This window comes from Ochotona princeps, chromosome 10, assembly GCF_030435755.1.
Source record: "Ochotona princeps isolate mOchPri1 chromosome 10, mOchPri1.hap1, whole genome shotgun sequence".
NCBI lineage: Eukaryota > Metazoa > Chordata > Mammalia > Lagomorpha > Ochotonidae > Ochotona > Ochotona princeps.
This window is the reverse complement of record NC_080841.1, coordinates 30,921,417-30,942,896: the sequence shown is the minus strand read 5'-3', so window position 1 is coordinate 30,942,896 and position 21,480 is coordinate 30,921,417. Positions and strand designations below refer to the sequence as shown.

Here is a 21,480-nt window from a genome sequence, read left to right as displayed (position 1 = left end):
ACCAGCATCCTGCAAGAGTGCCAGCTCAAGTCCCAGTTATTGAGCTTTTGATCCATCTCCCTGCTCACACATCTGGGAAAGCAGCAGAAGACGGTCCCAGGGCTTGGGACCCCGCCATCTATATAGCAGACCCAGATGGAGCTCCAGGCTCCTGGCTTCAGCCCTGGTCATGAGGCCATTTGACAAAGTAAACCCACAGACAGAACATCTTTCTCTCCTTCTCTCTGTAAATCTGTCTTTCCAATAAAATAAATGAATCTTTTAAAAATAAATAAATAGAAAGTTAAGCCAACACCCTCCCCATGCAGCCATGCTACAGTCAAGAGCACAAAGGGCTATACACAAATGGCCCGTAACTGGAAGGGATCCAAATGTCCATCGACAGGCAAATGATAAACAGACTGCGCCGGTGTGCTGTGCCCGTGCCACAGGATGGTATTCAGCAACAGAAAGGAATAAACTGACACACGCTGAAAGATGGGCAAATCAGAAATCCATGCTGAGAAAAACGACAGGTAAGACAAGAGAACATGTTGTGAGAGCCCCCCTATGGAAAACTGGAAAAAAAATTTAAAAAGCACAGTGGCCTTACATGGCAGGGCAGCTCAGTGGCGGAGTGAATGATCACAAAGGGGCCTGAGAAAACTTATGGGGGAATGACATGTACTCAGTGGTACAGAGATGTCCAGTTTCCAATTCACACATGTGCAACCTACTGTCCCTAACTGATGGCCCTATATAGCTGTTTAACAAAATGATTCCAAGATAAAGAAAGACATGGGGCACACACCTCTGTTGACACCACACCCATGCCAGGGGCACAGGAAACCAGGACTGGAGGCACCTCCCCAGGCCTGCTTAAGCTGAGTTTTGAGCCAGTGTGTCTGTACCAGGACAATTGGAGCGGACTGCCCCTTCCCTTCCCTGTCCCCCTTCAACCACACTATCCATATGAGAAAACAGAAGCTCCGAGACACGGCCGGGGGCTAGGGGAACCCCAGCATGTTTCCGTCCCCAACACACCTATTTGATTGCATGTGCAGTTCTCCCAGAAGTGCCCCCCCATAGGAGTCGAGCTGAGTTCTGTTGTTTCTCTCTGATCTTTCTTCAACAGACATTTGCCCATTTTTCTCTAGTGCAGCCCACCCTGCAGCTGCCACTGAGGGCCAAACTATCTGTTACAAGCAGGCCTAGCTGCACAGAACAGAAAGGAAAAAAAAGTCATTTTATATGCAAGAATCTATTCTCTCTGCCCTTACTATGAAGCCCAGAGGAAACAGTCAGGATCTGCTTCGGCAACTCTGTGAAGTCACCGGGGGCCTTGGCCCTCTCCAGTCTCCTCCAACATAGGACATCCATCCTCAGGGTCACATGACACCCAATGATGCTCTGGGAGCCAAAGCAGGGAGGAGGCAGGGCAGGCTAAGGGCAGGGCCTGATGCCCTGGGAGATAAAGGGCAGACAGACACAGGTAGCTCACCTCTCCTTCAGGTCAGAGATGGGGCGGGGTGGGAGGAGAGAAGGGAGGAAGACAGCGGAGCCCATTCTGGGACAGCAACTGGGTGGTCGTGCAGCTGGAGGGTGCCCCCTGAGACAGCTGATTACTGGACACTGGGGTAAGGACTCTCGGGGTACTGGGGACTCCTCTAACGTGCACCTGCCAGTGTCCCTAGGCCACCCGAAGCAAGCAGGCTGAAGGGCTGGGCACAAGTATTTGTTGTCCCCAGACACACATCTGAAAAGTGGTATCGCCCCAGAAATGTGTGCAAGCAACTACACAGTTCTTAGGGAAGGTCGGCTCCACAGTTATCAGAGGACACCTGCCTACATCACGCCCTGCTCTCCAGGCCTTCAACGCCCCAGCTGATACTCTGCCTCCTCAGGCTGTGGAAGCCTGGTTCCTGGTGGCCTCATCCCCAGGAGTCATTGGAAGCAAGGAGAGGGAGAGCCCTGGGCTGTGAGCAGAGGCTGAACAAATGGGCAGCCCACCCTGCAGCGTCAACGCTAATGGCTGGGCCTCTTGCCCAGGTGCAGGCAGTCACCATGATTACTGGAGCAATGGTATCCTGTTTGCTCACAGTCTATTAATTAAGAGAGCACTAATAAGTTCAAACTAAGTCCCTCTGCTAGGATTATATACAGTCCCAGGTCTACCTTTCCAAAAATTTCTTATCAAGGTGCATTCTGCTGAATGCATTTGTAGGAATTTTACTTGTAAATGAATGACTCAATAGCAACTACTTGGGGCAGGCACTGTAGTACAGTGCAATAAGCTGCCACCCACAGTGCCAACATCTCATACAAGTGTTTGTTCCTGTCTGTGTTGCTCCACTTCCAATCCAGCTCCCTGTTAACGCCCCTCCGAGTGGGAGATGCAGGGGCAATCCCTGGTTCCTAGCTTAGGCTGGCTCCACCCTAGCCTTTAATGGAAGATGTCACCTCACCTCTAACTCTGCTTTTCAGATAAATAAAATATTCTTTTAAGATAAGCACTAACATTAGAAATGCGAAATGTAAAACTTAAAATTTAAGACAAAAGATCAATTGTCCCCCAGTGCAGTTTTTCGGACGACCACCAGGTGTCAGGGTTATCAATCGTATTCCCCGATGACGACTGGAAAGTTACAAGAAGGGGACAGGGAGGACTTAGCTGGGAAGGTCCGGCCAGAATCCTCCCCAGCCCAATCCCTTCAGCTCTTTGGCTGTCTAGTTAGGGCCGGGGGAGGGGCGGCGGGAGGCACCGATTTCCACTCAGGTGAGTACCCTTTGATCTTCACAACAGCGCTGTCAAAACAAGGCCTGGCAGCTTTACAAGGCCGCCTCTGGAAGCCGCCCCAGCTGGCTGACCAAAGGGACAGGGAACAGAAGGGCACCGGGAGGGAGGATTCGGCCACAGCCACGCCAATTTTAAGACGGGGAAGTCCAATCTGTATGCAAGAACTCTTCCTATTTAACCTTTAACACCCTCGTCTCTTACTCACTTCCTGTTTGGTTCCTCACGTGGACTTCCTTCGGCAGGGGCCTGACCTTGCCGCCTGCGGTTCTGGAACTGCTGGATTGGAAGCCGCGGCCCTCCGTGCTTGAGAGCAGAGCTCGGGGCGGCTCCCTTCCCAATTTTCGGGCTGTCGTCCAGGCCGGTTACACAGTTCTTCCTCCAGGCCCCAGCCTGGGCGGCCTTGGCTGTTCCAGCTGCTGGCACCACCCGCCCCCAGCTCTTGTGCAGGCAACATGCTTGCTTGCTCCAGGCCTCCAGGTAACTCCCGCAGCAAGCCCTGTCCTGCTGCTGCTTCCCATACGGCCTGGTGCCCACAGGGAGCCTAGCTCCAGGAGGAGCAGACCTCAGCGCCGGGGCAGCCCAGCTGGGGAGACTCCTTATGGCATGGCCTTATGGGCAGTGGACCAGGCTGTCCCCCAGGTGCAGTCAGCATCCCATTCCTGGGCCAGGAGACGTAGGGGAGGGATCAGGCAGGCCTCAGATCTTCCTGAACAGAACTTGGTTGTGAACAATCACAGCAAGTTTGTGCCCCTGGAAAAAGGCAGCAGGTGGTGCGAGGAGAAGGGACAAGATCTCAACACTCTCTGTGCAATCCACTGGACACTGATTTCCATGACCCAGCAGGGGTATTAAGGCAACTTCCCCCCCTTGTTTTGAGTTGAGTGATCACATTTACTACTCTGGCACATCTTATGTAGGCCACATGGAGCAACAGTAATTATTTCAGTCATGATATACACTTGACATGCTATATACATAATTTAAAATGATATGCCTACAGTGCCACAAGCATAATAAAGAGACTGGTTATTATTAAAACCTAGGTGGTATTCATATTCAAATATGACAACGCATTATACTTGATGTTTCAAGCGTCCTATACAAGCTGAATGCTTCCTCACATAAACATAAAAGGGGACAAGACAGTGTTGATTTTGCCATACACGTTAACCTGCTGTGACTGGGATAATGACCGTGGCTTTGATGGGCTGGCATGGGCCTGGGACAGCAGGCGTGTTGCTTCTCTCCAGTACAATCCTGTTGCCTCTCAGAATTGAGGTACAGAAGGACTGCCCCTCATGTTGCTCCCCTTAGGACAGCCCTGGCAATTTTGATGGCGGCGCTCCTCTCGCCGACATGGGGCCAACTTAGCAAAGGGCAGACACCATCCAGCACCACCCACACAGGCCTCTGCCAGGGTCACGGCAGAGGCCTGGAGGCTCCCCTGCCTACAGGCACTTAGGACACTGTGAAGTGACTCCTGGAGTGTCCTGGGCCCAAGGGCTCCTAGGACATCCAACAGCATCACACACACACCCCGACAGGTGTTGCTGTGGGTACAGGTTCTAGTTCATGAACCCATCAGGACAGCAAGGGACTCATGAGGCTGAGGGAGACTTCATTAGTCAACGTGTATTTTGAGATCTCCAGACTTCCAGGTCCTCTGGAAAAGGAGCTGGTGATGGGGTGGGGGGAGGGCAGTGATGGGAAAGGTTAGTGCAAGGGGAGAGGATTCAGACGGCCTCCCACCCAACACTCCCCCCATTCCTGCTCCCACCTCACTGCCTCTAATACCTGCTTGTTCCCACCGCCTCCCAGTTACTCATGCTTGGGGGAGGTGAGTCAGCGAGGAGGCGGCTGGTTCTGTTTGCCTTTGCCATGTGTATGGTATCCTAATGGCAGTGACGCCTCCTCTGCTTAATCCTTGTTCCTCGGAGCAAGCCCAGCAGTGAGCCACGCAGAGAGCCTGGCTGAGGAACTGGCAGATGCAGGGGCTAGCTGCCCTTCTAGAGAGGCAGCAAGAACACTGACATGAAGGCACACAGAGGCAGGACTTCCTGAAGCACACGAGGAGTTGGGGTGCAGAGCTGGGCAGCATTCCTCACCTGCAGCCAGCTGGGCAGCTTCCCTGGTGGTGACAAACAGCCCTGCCTGTCGAAACTCCAGCGGAGACATTCCTCACCAGGTCACAGGCCAAGATTCGGGTGGCTGTGACGACGACAGGCAGGAGGAAAGTAAACAGGACTGTCCCAGTGGGAACCAGAGAGGACTGGTTCTCCTGCTCTCTGGACAGGCCTGGACATTTCAATTGTGTTCAACACAATATAGCTCAATTACTTATCACCTTCTGGAGCCTCCCCTGGCCTTGACAAAGCAGCTTTGGCTGGCAGTGTTAAAAGGACAGCTAGAAGCAGCAAATCAGGAAAAATTCCCAAGTGGAAGTGAGCCCGGAATGGGTACTGTCTGTCACAGTGCTGGGTGGGGAAAACACGGTCCGTTTTAACCACACAAGCGCAGGGCGTTCTGTTTATTTGCACTTTCCTCCTCAGAATCACTGAGCTCATCTCCTTCTACCAATTCCGCTGTCATTCTGGCTAAAGGCAGAGGAGCCCCAAGCTCTGGCATCCCCAAGTCATTGTGGTGCCATGACTCGCAGATCATAGAAGAGTTCAGATAATCCTGCCACATGAGGAGATCCTTAAGGCACAGCCTTCGGACAGCCTGACTTGGCATCCAAAACTGATCCTGGATTTAACAGCTTCGGGGAGGGGGAGGGGAGTGCTGGAAAGATTCCATTTCTCATTGTGCCACTTTTCTCCTCTCCATGCTATGCAAATGTTTAAAAAGGTAACTTGTCAAGGTATCTTACAATTGTTCGGTGAGAACAGTATGCCCAGAGTTCCTCCAGTTATGCTTTCGAGTTTACAGGCACAGGAGTTGCAACCCCAGCATCTACAAGTGCCGCATAGATTTGGTTCATGAGATTATTTTATTAGATTTTTAACCTTTTTTTTCCAATTTCTTTGTGAAATATAGCCTACTCTTCAGGGATATGGGCATGAGCTCATTTTCTTCTTACTTTTACCATCAGAAACACATGAGTGCAAGTTGGACTATAGGTCACAGTCAACAGTCAACCTCCATGTCTAGCAGACAAACACGAGTGGTAGAGAATGTAGCGTGTGCACAGCGTACAGCCTGTCCAAAGACAGAAGCCACAGTTTACGTCAGCTGTTTGTCTTACACAAGCGCAGGCCCTAGTTTCCTCAAGGAAACCAGAAATCAAGGTTTTTGTTTTTAATATGGACTACCTTAGTCATCAGGTCATCATGTTGCTACCTCCCTTTACTGATTAGCGGCCACGTGAGTGGAGATAGGAGACTTACCCTGGAAGTCAGGAACCTGAGACTGGTAGATCTGGCTCTGACCCCAACCCACCCTCATCCCCTGGGCAAGACATCTGACCAACTGGGCCTCAGTTGCCTTGTCTGAAAACTTCAGTACCAAATGATTGTTGTCGACGTAGTAGTATATGTTTTCTGGATAGCCAGCTTCCACAGGCATAACCAGGAGTACAATCAAGAAGAAAACAAAACAGAGACTAGATCACGGCCCCAGAACAGGCTCTATTATGCTGTCTAAACATTGCCTTAGTGTGGACGCTGCCTTAGTGTGAACCACAAGGCCAGATCTCCTGCCTGGTGCCCTTCAACCCATGGCAGAAAATTCACAGGGATTATCTCCAACATTTCATGACTGTGGCAGGGAGCACCCATCCACAAGACAGATCTCATTAGGGTTTCCTGAACCCAAGCCTGGGGTTCTGAGGGAATGTTTTAAGTCTGAGCAAAGTTGACCAATAGGCCTGCGCCCCGAGCCATGGCTCCCACTCAGCGAGTTCCTGCCTGGCCTACCTGCAGTAAGCCCCGTGGTTGCCACATCACAGCCTCCTGTGTGAGCCAGGAACAGCTCTCGTTATGTAACCCTCGGCCAGTGCCTGTGTGGGTACAGGAGCACATGCTTCACTGCCCTGCACCAAAGGACACAGGATTTCAGACACAGGGTGCCCCACTGTTCAGTGAGAGCAGGAATGGAATGAAAAGATTCAGCGGGAAGAGAGATGAGAGATGGGTCAACAAAGGGACTTCTCCCACTCTGGAGTTGCAGGGAGCACATGTCAGGGCAAGCGAATGCCTTCACATTCTTGAGGTTGTGGGGTTTGAGCAAACCACAGGCCCCAGGACAAATGAAAGCCCAAGGGAGTTATGGCTGGGCAGCGCCTTCACCCAAGCAGTTGGCCCCAAAGGAGCAGGGGAGGGAGCACTGGGTCTCACATTCCTACTGCTTTTGTGCATTAGTTGGGAACTTTTTCTTTCGTTATCAGCACCTCCACGCCTAGTTTTTGGGTTTTTTTTTTTAATTTTTTTTTTTATCAGAAAGGCAAATTTACAAAAAGAAGGGGAGACAAAGAGAAAGACCCTCCATCCACTGGTTTACTCCCCAAAGGGCTGTTACAGCCAGATATGAGCCTATCTGAAGCCAGGAGCCAAGAGCTTCTTCTGTGTCTCCCACATGAGTGCAGGGTCCCAAAGCTTTGGGCCATCCCCTACTGCCCTCCCAGACCACAAGCAGGGAGCTGAATGGGAAGTGGAGCAGCAGTGACATGAACCAACATCCAAATAGAATGCCACGTTTGTAAAGCAAGGATTCATCCTTTGCAACATTGCTCTGGGCCCTTACTATGTTTTGAAGAATGAATTATCTTTCCCTCCAAAACCAGCCACAACCTATATCTTCAGTTCTATTTCCCTTGGAGGTGTTCTCAATGTGCTTCTAACTGCCCTGGCTTTTGGTAACCAAAGCATTTATTCTAAAGTCCCCATGTTCTTCCTCCAAGGACTCTGTATTGGTGGTCTCCTCTACCTGGAATGCTCTTTGCCTTGCTTCCAAAGTGCATTCAGGTCAAGGGTACCCTCAGAGAGCTTCCCTTACTATGCAGTGCTGTGCATCGTGTCCCAGGACTCTCTTGGCCCTCCTGTTTCTTCCTTTACTGCCTGTCTTCCCTAGAAGACAGTAGGTAAAACTAGAATGCAAGCTTGCAAGAAGATAAGCTATATTGGAAGAAACACTTTGTGTCATGTTTACTGTGCATATCCAGAACCTAGAACAATGCCTTGTATATAGAAAATGCTCAAAAACTACCTTTGAAGCAATGAATGGATTAATGGATGGATGGATGGATGAACAGGTACAAAGAATAAATTCAGCAAGTATCTGCAAAGTACCTATGGATTTTGTTTTTTTCTGTGTTAAACAAAATCAGGGGTCCTTTCAAGGACCAAATACTTCCCTTATATTTAAAATATATATCTTTATTTTTATTTGAAATGCACAGTTACAGAGAAAAACAGACACAGAGAGTGTGAAATCTTCCATCTGCTGATTCTCTCCCCAGATAGTGGTGCATTGGAAATGGGACAAGTTAGAAGACCTTCCTCCCAAGACCCCAGGGTCTCCCAGGGAAGACAGCCAGCTCTCTAGTTATGTTGTTCTAGAAATGCCTATATCATGTATCACACTTCCACCCAGGTTGAATGTAAAGATAATGTCTACAGAAAGATAGGCATCAGCCACCTGAGGGCAAGAAGAGGAGTAACAGATGCCACTCACCCACCACAAGGGCTACCCCTCTCCCCTACCCACCCCGTAAGCAATCCTTGGGTTCCAGACAGGTGTCAAAAGCAAGGAGACCGGCAGGAAGGCCTTGAAAGAGCAGCAGGGGCCAGTTCTTAAGGAGCTTCGTGAATCGGTCCCTGGCCATTAAGTTTTATCCTCTAAGTGAGAAAAATCACTGAAATAGTTTTAAGGAAAGAAGTCACATGATGATTTTATGTCTTGTGAAGATAAGTTTGGTGGCAGGGAATGCAACTAATTAGAGAAAAGTACAGAGCATTTAGTAGGCTGTTGTCTAATCTAGGCCAGAAAAAAGAAATAAAGAATCCAAACTATTAATGGTTTGGAGATGAAGTCGAGGAGATAGATTTGAAAGCCATTAAAAGGGAAGAATCAATAAAGCTCAGGGACACAGGAGATGGGAGGGGGATAAAGCAGGTTCTAGTTTCTGCTCCTGGAAGCGGGAGAAACTTTGATGTTCCCTCTCTTACAAAGATGGCTCTCACTTGCCAGGCTCTGGAGCCTGAAAGCCTCTGGCTGTGATGTGGCTGCCTTGGAGTCCACTTGCTTACTTGAGCTCATGGACACTTGCCCAGGTAGCCAGCCATCCCTGGTCCCAGCACAAATGTGAGTCTATGTGCCTGCTGGACAAAGTTGTACCGACGCCCCTCTTACAGGTGTCCATCAGAGCCATGACAGGGATGATTTGTCTGTTCACAGACACGTGTTGCCTCTATGTGCAGCCGTCCTCATAGGCACATGCTGATCCATCACTACAGAAGCATGACTATTGGCCTAAATATAGATGTGCCTGTCACCTCAGAGAAAGAACAGACCAGAAGTCATGTCTCCACTTACTCCAAGGAAATTGAAGGGGATGAAAAGTAGAGCATCAACAACTGGAACATTTCTGCAGCTTGTAAATTGGATCTGAGCATCAGACTTGGATTACTTCACCTGTGTTTCACTTCTTCCAACCTGAACTGTTGATTTGGCATCCAGCCCCACCTACAACCCAAGACACTTCCTTCAGACAGTCCTCTGGGAGTTGGCAGACAGACACTGGAAAGCAAGTTCAATGGCCGTGCCCCCTCGGCCAGACATCCTGCAGGGCCTCCTTTCCTTGTTTTTGCTCTCCTCCACCAGCCCTCACCTGCTGCTGTCACTTTATAGGCTATTGGATGTTACGAACACAGGCTCTAGTGCCTGACAACTTGGGTGTGAATCCTGGTATTGCCATTTATAAGCTGTGTATACCTTGAACAAGTTATTTAGCCTCTCTGTGCATTGTTTCCCTCCTTATTTAAAAAAAAAAAAAAAAACAGTGCGTATCTATAAAGCAGTTAGAACAGTGCCTAACACACAACAAGTTCTCTGTAAACGTAAGCCACTATCCCCATGACCGCTGCTAGTGCTGGCCCTGGGGACAGCACTGGGAGGTATTGCTGTAAGGTGCCAAAGCCACGGGAGCACTGTCACATGGGAAGGGACAAAGCCTTCCTCCTTCTGTAATACGATATCCAGGGGCAGCAAAGCAGTGCAGCTCCTGTCCAGTGTTCTCGGAAAGCACCACTCCAAACAGTTGTTTACATTTTTACTGGCTGCCCTCCCTTCTAATACCCTCCTCCAAAGGACTGACACAAGACGCCATGAGCACCCAGGCTAGAAGACAAATGAGTGACAGACACCACCCGGCCTGCCTCGCAGCTTTGTTATGGGGTCAAGTGGGTCCAGCCTGGCTCCAGCTCCCCTAGGATGAGTACTGTCCGGGACACTCTCTCCTTCCTCATCCAAACAGATTTCAGAGGAGGTCTCTTCTGCCCAGTTCTTCCCCAGGTTGGCAGGAGTGGGGGGTTGTTTAAGGCAGATACCTGAGAAACAACAGAGCACCAGCTGTATTATTAGTGTTTTTGTAAATGAAAAGGTAAACTGTAACAACACAGTAAAATCAATTCTAAACAATAGTCCTAACACAGGCTTCCAATTTGTGTTTGATGATGAAGTATCTGTCCATAGCCTTAATGTTAGGATAGAGAGAAGAAAATGAAATTTTAAACATATCATTTATACCAGTATCAAAAAAAATTCAGTACCTTGACCTAAATCTATGCAAAATGTGTGTAAGGCTTCAATACAGAAAAGCATGTACCATTATCAGGAAACAGTGAAGAACACATTAAAGAAGATCTGTGTAGGTAGGGAAACATGCCATATTGCTAGATCCAAAAAAAGTCACATTATATAGATATATGTTCTTCCTAAATAGATGTATAGATTTACTGGGATTCCAATAAAAATCTCAGCAATAATTTTTGGGTGGACAAGATATGTCTATATATTTCATATAAAATGCAAAGGACCAAAAAATAACCAGGAAACTCTTGAGAAAAAAAAAAAGCTGAAAGAATTACACTACCAGATGTCAAGACTTATATAATTACAGGAATTAAGTTAGTATGCTATTAGCACAAACTATTGCCAACCAAACCACAAAGGTGTATTAGTAGACCTATGGGACAATGTAAGAGTTTAGAAGCAGAGCCATACATGTTCAATTCTCGAATGCATAGTACAAAGCCACTGTAGAACAGTGAGGGAAAAGGATGTTCTTGCAGTATGGGTGGGTCAACCAGACAGTGCACAGGAAAATAAGCAGCCACGACCCCTACCTCACACCTGTCACAAAATGAAATTCCAGAAGGACTGTAATAACAAACATGAAAGGCAAATCATTGAAACATCCAGGGGACCACATAAGGGAATACCTTCATGCTCATTGAGGACATGGAATGACCTCTGAAGTAGGACATGCAAGGCATTAAACTGTACAGGGAACACTGATGAACCATATTTTATTAAGAACCACTCCTCCTCAAGACACCATGAAGAGCATGAAAGCAAACCAAACAGTGAGAGAAATTACAGAATATATATCCCAAAAAGGACTCAGATCCAGAATATAAAAAGAATTCCACAAATCAGTGAGGGGTTAAAAAAAAAAAGTAGTTTTAGAAGGGCAGCCAGAGGCTTTAAAAGGCATTTTTAAAGGCACTTTATTAAAGAGAACATTGAAATGGCAATTATTTACACACATACACACATAACTGAATAGGTTCAACATCATTAGTCACCAGAGAAATGCAAATTAAAACTACAGTGAGATGCCACCAGGGTCCTGGTATTGTTCTATTTTAATGCCTGGGTGGTGATTTCATAGGTATACTGACACTAAAAAAAAAAGAAGTAAGTTATGTCTAAGGATCTGTACATCTATGTATTATATTTTAATAGAAAAAGCTTTACTAAAAATGGAAGAGGGAGAATTTAGAAATACATTAACCAAATGCAATGTGTGGGCCTTATTTGGATCCTGCTTCATATAAGCTGTTAAAAATATTGTGAGACAATTGGGGAAAATGAAACACAAGTTGCATATATGATAATAATTAAGGAATTCATTTTTTAGGTGCGATGATGGTATTGTGACAATGTTTTCATGAAGAGTTCTTATCTGGGGCCAGCACTATGGCTCAGCACACAAAGCTGCTACTCACAGTGCTGACAGCCCGTGTGGGCAATGGTCCAACTGCAGCTGCTCTACTTCCTATCCAGCTCCCCGCTCATGTGCCTGGGGAAGCCGTAGAAGGTGGCCCAGATACTCGAGCCTGGGTACTCACATGGGAGAACTGGAAGAAGCTCCTGGTCCCTGGCTTTGCACCAGCCTAGCTCTGGCCACTGGCAGCCATTTGAGGAACAAACCAGCAAAAATCTTTTTGTCTCTGTTTCTCTTTCTCACTCCCTCTCCCCTATAAGTCTGCCTTTCTAATAAGTAGATCTTTTAAAAAGAGATTTCTTATCTTTTAAAGCTCTATAGTGAAATAAAAAATAGGCCTCTTATAAATCAAATACTTTGCATTCACTTCAAAATCCTCAGAAGAGGGAAGACAGATGAGACAAGGATAGATGAACTGATGGCTACTGCAGCTCCAAAGTGGGGACTTAAGAATTGCTCTATCATTGTCTACCTTTGTGAATATGTGAAATCATGCGTAACAAAGGTTTTTTAAAGCTACAGCAAATCAAAGGTATTATCATTTTGGCCATTTATAACTCCCCTCTTTTACCCTTCCTCATGCTAATCAAGTCATAATTATGGAGTGACAGTGGAAACCACAAACATGGAACCACTAGGCTACAGGGACCTCAAGAAGTCTTGTTGGCCATACGCCTTTACCAAGCAAAGTCTCTAACACAAAAAAAGAATCCACTGCACACTGGCCAGTATAAGAAACACTGTGCCTACTCCCAGAGCATCTACTAAATAGGAAAGCATGAGCCCCGCTTGATGGCTCAATAACTAAATTCTCACCTTGCAAGCACTGCTGGGATCCCATGTGGGCACCAGCTCATGTCCTGGCTGTTCCACTTCCCTTCCAGCTCCCTGCTTGTGGCCTGGGAAAGCAGCAGCAGATGGCCCCAAGCCTTGGGACCCTCCACCCAAGTGGGAGATCCGGAGAAGCTCCTGGCTTTGGATCAGCTCAGCTCCAGCCATTGGGCCATTTGAGGGGGGAACCAGTGGATAGAAGATCTTTCAGTCTCTCCTTCTCTCCGTAAGTCTGATCTGCCTTTCCAATAAAAATAAATACTTTTAAAATTAAAATAAAATAAAAAAGAAAACACAAAGGGCAAAAAAAGCAATCGTGTACCTCTCTTCTTTGGGGTATATGCAGCCCAAGGGCTCCAGGCAGCCTGGCTGCACTGCCTAAAGCATCAGGCTCCCAACAACAGCTCCTGTGGCCTCGCTGAGCTGACCTGCCCCGTCTTGGCTCTCCGTATTAGCTTACACTGTCTAGCCTTGCTCTCACTCAGGTAGCTGAGACTTCCCTCACCAGCTGACCTGGCTGTCACTGCTAATGGAGTAAGGTAACCAAGTATGAACTCCTGCATAAATCAAGTTTGGCTCTTTCTCATCCCAGCCTCCAGACCATTACAGCCCTTCACGGTTTAGAAGCCCTCATTAGACCAACACAATAGGTTGTAAAAACAAATCTGACTAGAGACAGACATTTGGGCGATGGTGAAGGTACCACTTGGGACATCTGCATCTCCTATCACAGTCCCTGGGTTTTGAGTCATGGTTCCACCTCCCATTCCAGCTTCCGTGAATGTGCAACCTGGGTGGCAGCAGATGATAGCCGAAGTATTTGGCTCACTGCCTCTCACATGGGAGTCCATGGCTTTGGCCTGGTCCAGCCCTGACTATTGCCAGCATGTAAGAAGTGAGCCAGTAGATGGGAGCTCTGTGTCTGTCTCTCTTATTTTAAAGCAAAATGAAAATAAATACCTTTTAAAAAAAATAAATCTGGGGAGGCACCCTGGTACAGCTTGTCTCCCAGGAGCCCCCCAGGTTTGGAAACTTTCCTAGTTCACAAAGAAAAAAAATGCACTCCTGCCTTCTTGCTCTCACTCACCCAGTTCAAGGTGAAGTGTCCTCACGTGAGGAAATCTCCAGGCTGCACTTAGCTTAGTGTGCCGTCCCCACCAGACAGCTGCTGCAGCAGAGCAGCCATGAAATGGGGTCAATGACAGTGCAGACCTCATCAGACTGATGAGTGAAAATACTGCAACGTGTGTACAGAACCCAGAACAACGCCTGGCCCACAGTGCTAGTATGATTTTATGATGAAGGAAGCCCAATCGCAGACAAAGAAACACTAAGGATGGAGCAAGCGGACATTAGCAAAGGAAACGGAAAGAGTGTTGTTGTTGAAGTTCTACCTGTTTTTGTGCTACTGTACCTGTCAATATTGGGGGACAGACAGAGAGTCTAAGAGGTCAGAGGCATGGCAAAGTGGACGTACTGACTTTTCAGAAATACGTCAGAATTGAGGAAGGCATCTCTTGCCCATGAAGATGCAAACCTTACCAGCTTTAAGCAAATCTCTTTAGTGCCATCGGTTTGGTTGAACCCAGCACCACTCGACTAACATCAAGAAGCTAGGAACTGTCTGGTTCCTTTGTTGTGAATGACTGGCACTTGTGGTTTCTCCATTCATTTCCTATCTCAATTCTTGTCTTCGTTCAGGGCTACAAAGCTTCAGGTTTCCCTATAGTACTTACTATTTTCTTAAGTAAGGAATACAAGTATAAAATAAAAATTAACCAAAGAAAGCCAGGGATACTTTCAACAATTTTTAGAACTTTATGAATAGCTATCCACTGCAGTCTTGAAAATTTGTTATAAATGTCTAGTCACGGGTCCAGCACCATGGTCTTGTGGCTAAATCCTCATCTCGCATGTGCCAGGAGTCCATGTGGGTGCTATTTTGTGTCCCGGCTGCTTTGCATCCCATCGACCTCCCTGCTTGTAGCCTACGAAAGGAGTAGAAAACGGCCAAGGCTTTAGGACCCTAAACCCGTGTCGGAGACCCAGAAGAAACTCCTGGCTCCTGGCTTTGGATCAGCTCAGCTCTGGCCATCATAGCCACTTGGGGAGTGAACCAACAGATGGAAGATCTTTCTGTCTCTCTTTTTCTGTGAATCTGCCTTTGCAATAAAAATAAGCAAATCTTTTAAACTGAACAGTGTGTAGTCACTAGTCTAATTCCTCTACCTGGGCCATGTGCACAGATCCAGAAACCATGTTTTCTCATAATAATTAGGATGCAGTTTATGGTCATGATGGTTTTGCTGTTAAGTATTATTTACGATTATCATAAAGCCAGAAGGATAAGCCACACACTTGAAACCAAGCCTCAGCATGACTGCCCAAAGGGGCTGTTGTCCGTGCGGGGACTCCCGGGGCTATTAATTATTTATCCACTTTTCAAAGTTAATAAATAGGAATGTCTTTTTGCCCTTCATTCCCAGAAGAACTGAATCAAATGAGAGATGGAGGTGTGCCCAAACAGAGACAGCCTCCTGAGAATATAAAAGGTACAAGTCATAGGGGAGATTAAAACAAAAAGACAAATATACTTAATGAAATACATGTAACATCTCTTGATCTGGCATGTTTTTATTATGATTAGGCTCTCATGAATATTCTGATGGTTTTTGAGTGTGCTTTTACAAACGTAAGTGCTTAAAAGCCTAACATTGATACAGAAAAACAAAGCCCAGTTAATTATAATCTCACAACCCAACAATCTTGAATGACACTTTTTAAAAATCCTTAGAAATATCGTTATGTATAATTAGAAGATTTACAGACTGCAGAGAATTACAACGTGAGTAAGAACTTCCCTGCTTGGCATCCCCACCCCCTCACTTGAAGGTGAACCACTCTGTACACTTCTTGACCCTAATAGACAAAAAGTCAGGTCTGCCCATATAGTTTTACTTGCCAGCATGACTCTTAGGCACAGTGCTTTCGAACATGCATTTTTCATTTGGTGACACATCACTCACTTGAACACATGGTTTTTGCCACTTTCATTTGGCTCTTCCAACATATCAGTGAGTCTCTCTGCACCGGTGGTGACGTCTTGCAGTGTGGCCCTACCACAGCATCAGCGCAGGCAGTACCGACTGCTCCCAGCAGTCCAGCCCAGATGCTTGGTGGTAAAATAATCTCCTTACTGTGGGTCGCGTCACTGTTTCCAGAAAGCTTCCTGAGACCCTGTCATGTACTCACAGAACATGACTGCAAAACGTGTACTTGCAGAACATGGATGTGGCTTCTGAGGAGAGGACTGTGTTTCGTGAGACAAAGGCAAGCCTGTTCCCTCGTGGGTGAGCAGGTTCCTGTGGCCATGCAGTCAGCCTCTCTGGTTCTCTCAGCCACACCCCTGCCCTGCTTATAGGAAGCACTGAATGCTCATGGCATTCAGAAGACAGAAAAGAAGCAAGTGTTGTAGAGACACACACACAGCAATGGGCAAAACTGCCAGACCACTGTGCCCTTCACCACACACACACACACACACAGAAACTGTCATTTACACCTTGGCCCTTAGCTGCTTCAACTCCTTCAGGCAATGAAAGATTTAATTTTTCACTGTGAAACACTTCAACATAGTCTTTTTCCAAATATTTGTCACATCCATGACTTCCCTTTGACCAACACATCCACTCCATCAGACGGGCCTAAATGCTGAGGACCAAGAAGTAGTGGGGCCCAGGGGCTTGTCCCAGCCAATAAGCTTACCAAGGAGTCTGAATCCAAGAACTGTGCTTTCCTGAGTTCTCTCAAGCCAGCCAAGGCCAACAAATCCAAAATTTGAAAAAAAAAAACAAAAAAAATTAGCAATGGAGCCAGAAATACAGAAATAAGTATATCCCTCCTCGGGCACGGCGGCGTGGCCTAGCAGCTAAAGTCCTCGCCTTGAATGCCCAGGGATCCCATATGGGCGCCGGTTCTAATTCTGGCAGTCCCACTTCCCATTCAGCTCCCTGCTTGTGGCCTGGGAAAGCAGTTGAGGATGGCCCAATGCTTTGGGATCCTGCACCCATGTGGGACACCGGAAGAGGTTCCTGGTTCCTGGCTTTAGATTGGCACAGAACTGGCCGTTGCGGTTCACTTGGGGAGTGAATCATCGGATGGAAGATTTTCCTCTCTGTCTTTCCTCCTCTCTGTATATCTGACTTTGTAATAAAAATAAATAAATCTTTAAAAAAAAAAAAGTATATCCCTCCTCAGAGACACAAGAGATCCTGACAACTAACATACATGTAACAATTGAGTACTGACACTGCAGCACCGGACTGATACATTCAAAAAAATTTATTTACCTAAAAGCTAGAGTTACAAAGAAAAGAGAGACAGCCAGACTTTCTATCCACAGATCCAGGCCCTGGATGGCCACAGCAGCTGCTACTAGGCCAGGCCTAAGCCATGTGCCAGGATTTCTTCTGGTCCACCCACATAGGTGCAGGGGTCCAAGCACTTGACTCATCTTCTTTTGCTTCTCCCAGGCCTTTAGCAGGGAACTGAATTATAAGTGGAACAGCAAGGATTTGAACCAGTGCCCATGTGGGATATCAGCAACACTTTTACCTGCTATGCCACGGCAATGGCCCCCAAACTTCAATTTTGATAGAAGACTAACAGTCTCTACTAGTTTAGAAAGACTTGGAAAATTTTGCTGTTATAATTTACTAAAAGTCTCAATGTTTCAAAGTCTAACAGGAGCTAACATTCTTTAATTTTTAACTTTTTATTTGAAAGGCAGTTAGAGAAGGGGAAACAAAGAGAGAGATTTTACATCCACTGGTTCACTCCCCAAATGACCACAATAACCCAGGATGCGCCAGGCTGAAGTCAGGAACTTCTTCCAGGTCTCCCATATGGGTGACAGGGGCATTTGTTTTCAACTGTTGCCTAGCAGGAAGCTAGACTGGGAGTGGAACAGCCAGGACTCAAAACGGCACCCATAAGGCTTATCAGCACTGCAGGCAGCAGCTCACCCACTGTGCCACAGTGCCAGCTCCAGGAGCTAACCTTAAAGACAATGCCTTGGAGTGTGACAGCAACGTGTCATGTCATGTGTATACCCATTACATATTTCCTCAGCTGTCTCCCAGTCAGTTGGGACTTCTCGATGAGTGTTTTTCAAGCATTCTGGGTAGCAAGCTACAGAAGCTGTATGTTTTACTTTGTCAAGCACAGACAGGTATCCGGTTCTGAAGCAAAAGTCTTACAAAGTAATAATCATCTTCCTCTGAGCGACTTACCTGGACAAAGTCTCTACATGTGTTTACTTTTCCACTTCATTTTTTAAAATACCAAATATAGCTCAAACTAAGATGATACTACGACCCACAACCTCAACACATTGTCTTCGATCAACAATACACACAGCTGGTCTTCATGGACTAGCTACAGTGGTTTGACGTCACACATACAGTGCACAGACACCACAGGTGGGGAGGGCCTTTGAGAACAGTGGGTCCAACCACCAAGATGTCTGACAGCAGACACCTGAGAGCTCTGGCTCCTTCCAGGACCACAGTCCCCTCCGAATGGAAGCCTAGCACAGAGGCAGCCATAGACAGCCCTGCTAACACAAATCCAACACCTCAAAGTAGACTCCATTTCTTTTTCCTGGCCCTTTACTCCTAAATCTATTCACAACTTTTTCAGGAGGAAGGTGAAGTTAGAGGTGAACTGGAGGGGCTTAGCAGGTTATAAACAGTCTTTAGGACCTCAGGCTCTATCAGAGTAAGGGACAGAAGCTGGGAAGGCTCCTGCACTTACAGCAGTGGATAAGAGTGCACCTGTCGGGCCCGGCGGCGTGGTCTAGCGGCTAAAGTCCTCGCCTTGAAAGCCCCGGGATCCCATATGGGCACCGGTTCTAATCCCGGCAGCTCCACTTCCCATCCAGCTCCCTGCTTGTGGCCTGGGAAAGCAGTTGAGGACGGCCCAATGCATTGGGACACTGCACCCGCGTGGGAGACCCGGAAGAGGTTCCAGGTTCCTGGCTTCGGATCGGCGCGCATCGGTCCGTTGCGGCTCACTTGGGGAGTGAATCATCGGACGGAAGATCTTCCTCTCTGTCTCTCCTCCTCTGTGTATATCTGGCTATAATAAAATGAATAAATCTTTAAAAAAAAAAAAAAAAGATAATTACTCAATTAAGAAGGGAAAGTTAAAAAAAAAAAAAAAAAAAAAAAAAGAGTGCACCTGTCCTACTTTGGAGTATCACAGTTTGATTCCCAGGTTTGTTCATTTGTTTTTAAGATTTATTTATTTTTATTGGAAAGGCAGAGAAGGAGAGACAAAAGATCTTGCATCAGCTGGCTGACTCCCCAAATGACCACAACGACCAGAGCTGAACCGATCCAGAACCAGGAACTCCCTCTGGGCCTCCCACACAGGAGCAGGGTCCCAAGGCTTTGGGTCATCCTCAACTGCTTTCCCAAGCCACAAGCAGGGAGCTGGATGGGAAGTGGAGCAGCTGGGACCCAAACTGGCACCTACGTGGGATCCCGATGTTTGCAAGGGGAGGAGCAGCAAAGTGAGCCATCCCACCAAGCCCTGATATACAGTGTTCTGACTCCTGACCACAGCTTCCTGCTAACACAGGTCTAGGGAGGCAACAGGGTATGACTCAGGGGTTGAGCTTCTGCCACCTACCTGGGACACCTGGGTTGTGTTCCCAGCCTTAGCCATTGTCAGCATTAGGGAGTGAACTGACAGATGGGAGCATGTTCTCTCTCTGACCCTTAAATACACAAACACAAATTTTAAAAGGCAAGGAGGGAAGCAAGTAAGCCTTCAATGATCGACTGGAATCAGAAAGGTAGAGAATAGATGAGTGGGTATGGTCAGGGACTCAGAAGATGAAAGGAGGAAGGCAGCACATTTGAGGAGATGCAAGCAAAGGGTTAGCTGAGAGGTTCGGTAAGAGCCCTGCTCTGCGAGGAGGGCAATATAGAATCTAGGTGTTATACTGTAAGTAATGCGCTGTTGGGGAGTCCTTCTGGGTGTGCTGAGTGGTGTTCTAGTATCACTCATCTGCACAAGGCTTAGGCGCCAAGGCCTGGCTCCAGCAACTCCCAGCATTCTCACTACAGGCTCTCAAGCCTTGTCTCAGCACAGAGAAAGACGTGTGTGTACACAAACCCTTCCCAAATTTCACTAACAGCAGCCTAGGTTAGCTGTGAATGGCAAAGCTGGGATGTACACAAGTTCAGACAGCGCCGGTGTCTGCTGTCTTCCTTCCAGCCCTTCATCCTTCTTCGGGAAAGGTGAGCCTCATCTGGAGGTACAGGGACATGATTATTTCCTTTGGGAGAGTCACAGGCTTTATTGAGAAGCATCCTCAGGCTTGCTGCGGGTCTAATAAATTCTCATCAACCATTCTGCAAACACTAAATTTTGCCCAAACAATGACAGCCCTTTTAATAATAAGGTTGCCTGAAGTCAACATGCAAAAAAGGGCCTCAAGAAGGTGTTAAGTGGCGAGTCATTCCGGCTCTGCTGCCTACACGGACAATGCCCTCTGAACCTCTGGGAGAACTCAGGTCTGTTCCAGATGAACATAAACACCCCGTGTGAGTCACCTGCCATTACAGCTGCCACCTGGAAACATATTAAGAAATGAGGCCTACGAAGCGAGATCTCACACTGGTCAGCCTCTCCCTTCTACCCTGAGAATCCACCGAAGATATCCCCAGCATCTGTATTATCCATCCAGACGGAGAGATTCAGTCTCCTAAGGCATTCATCACAAACCTGATTCATCTTATCCACGTTACCAGTGCCACACGCTTCAGTCAGGTCTATGCTCTCCTTCCAACCACTTCCAAGAGCACTAGTCCACCTTGGGAGAAAATGTTTGTCTGTCTCAGGTCTCCAGCACCTCCGAGTAAATCGTGCTGTGCTGGTGAGCCCCACTGTTGGCCAGTGATGCAGGTTCAGCCCTGGGCTTTGAGGCTACTTTGTCTACTACTGAAACTTGATAAGTGACGGTGACACACAGCTTCACATGCCACATAAAAATTGCGAGCTCGGGGTCCAGCCTGAAGCCTGAATCATCCTTAAGATGCAAGTCTTGTGGAGGAAACAAGCTTGGTGCTTGCTACTGCTTCCTAAATGGGCAGTGACTCAAGAGGCAGCCGGGAGGGGGAAGGAGGTGCTGGCTGGGCCAGTGCTCAACAAGAGGCCAGGTGGCCAAGTCCCTCCCCTCGGCCACACACTCCACAGCCTTTTTGTGACTTCTTGTCCTCTCAACAAACACTGTCACAAAGCAGTGCGCCTTCTCTCGGCCGGGGTACCTCATCCTGGCATGGCCCTGGCTATGGCCACCGCATCAGGCAGTACACACACATTCCAGTTTTTCCACCCTAAAATGGGGAAGTCCTTTTAAAAGCTTGATTTCCAACCCTCCACCCCCCCCACCCCGTCCCGGTTACCATCAGCGAGTTGAGCTGGGGCCCTACCGCCACCCTGTGTCGCTCAGTTCTCACTGCCAAACCCGGCCACCTGCTCCACTCCCACCTTCGGCCCGTGACAGCGGCTCTCTGGGGGTCGCTCCTCCGCACACCTGCAGCTCGCGCGCCGGGGGCACCCACGCACACACCCCAAC

At 47.6% G+C, this 21,480-nt stretch overlaps 1 long non-coding RNA gene across 2 annotated transcripts in view; it reads right to left on the bottom strand.

The window, feature by feature from the left end:
• Positions 1–21,480, bottom strand: part of LOC131481244 (uncharacterized) — a 64,915-nt gene that overhangs the window by 43,037 nt on the left and 398 nt on the right. The gene's annotated exons all lie outside the window — the stretch shown is intronic.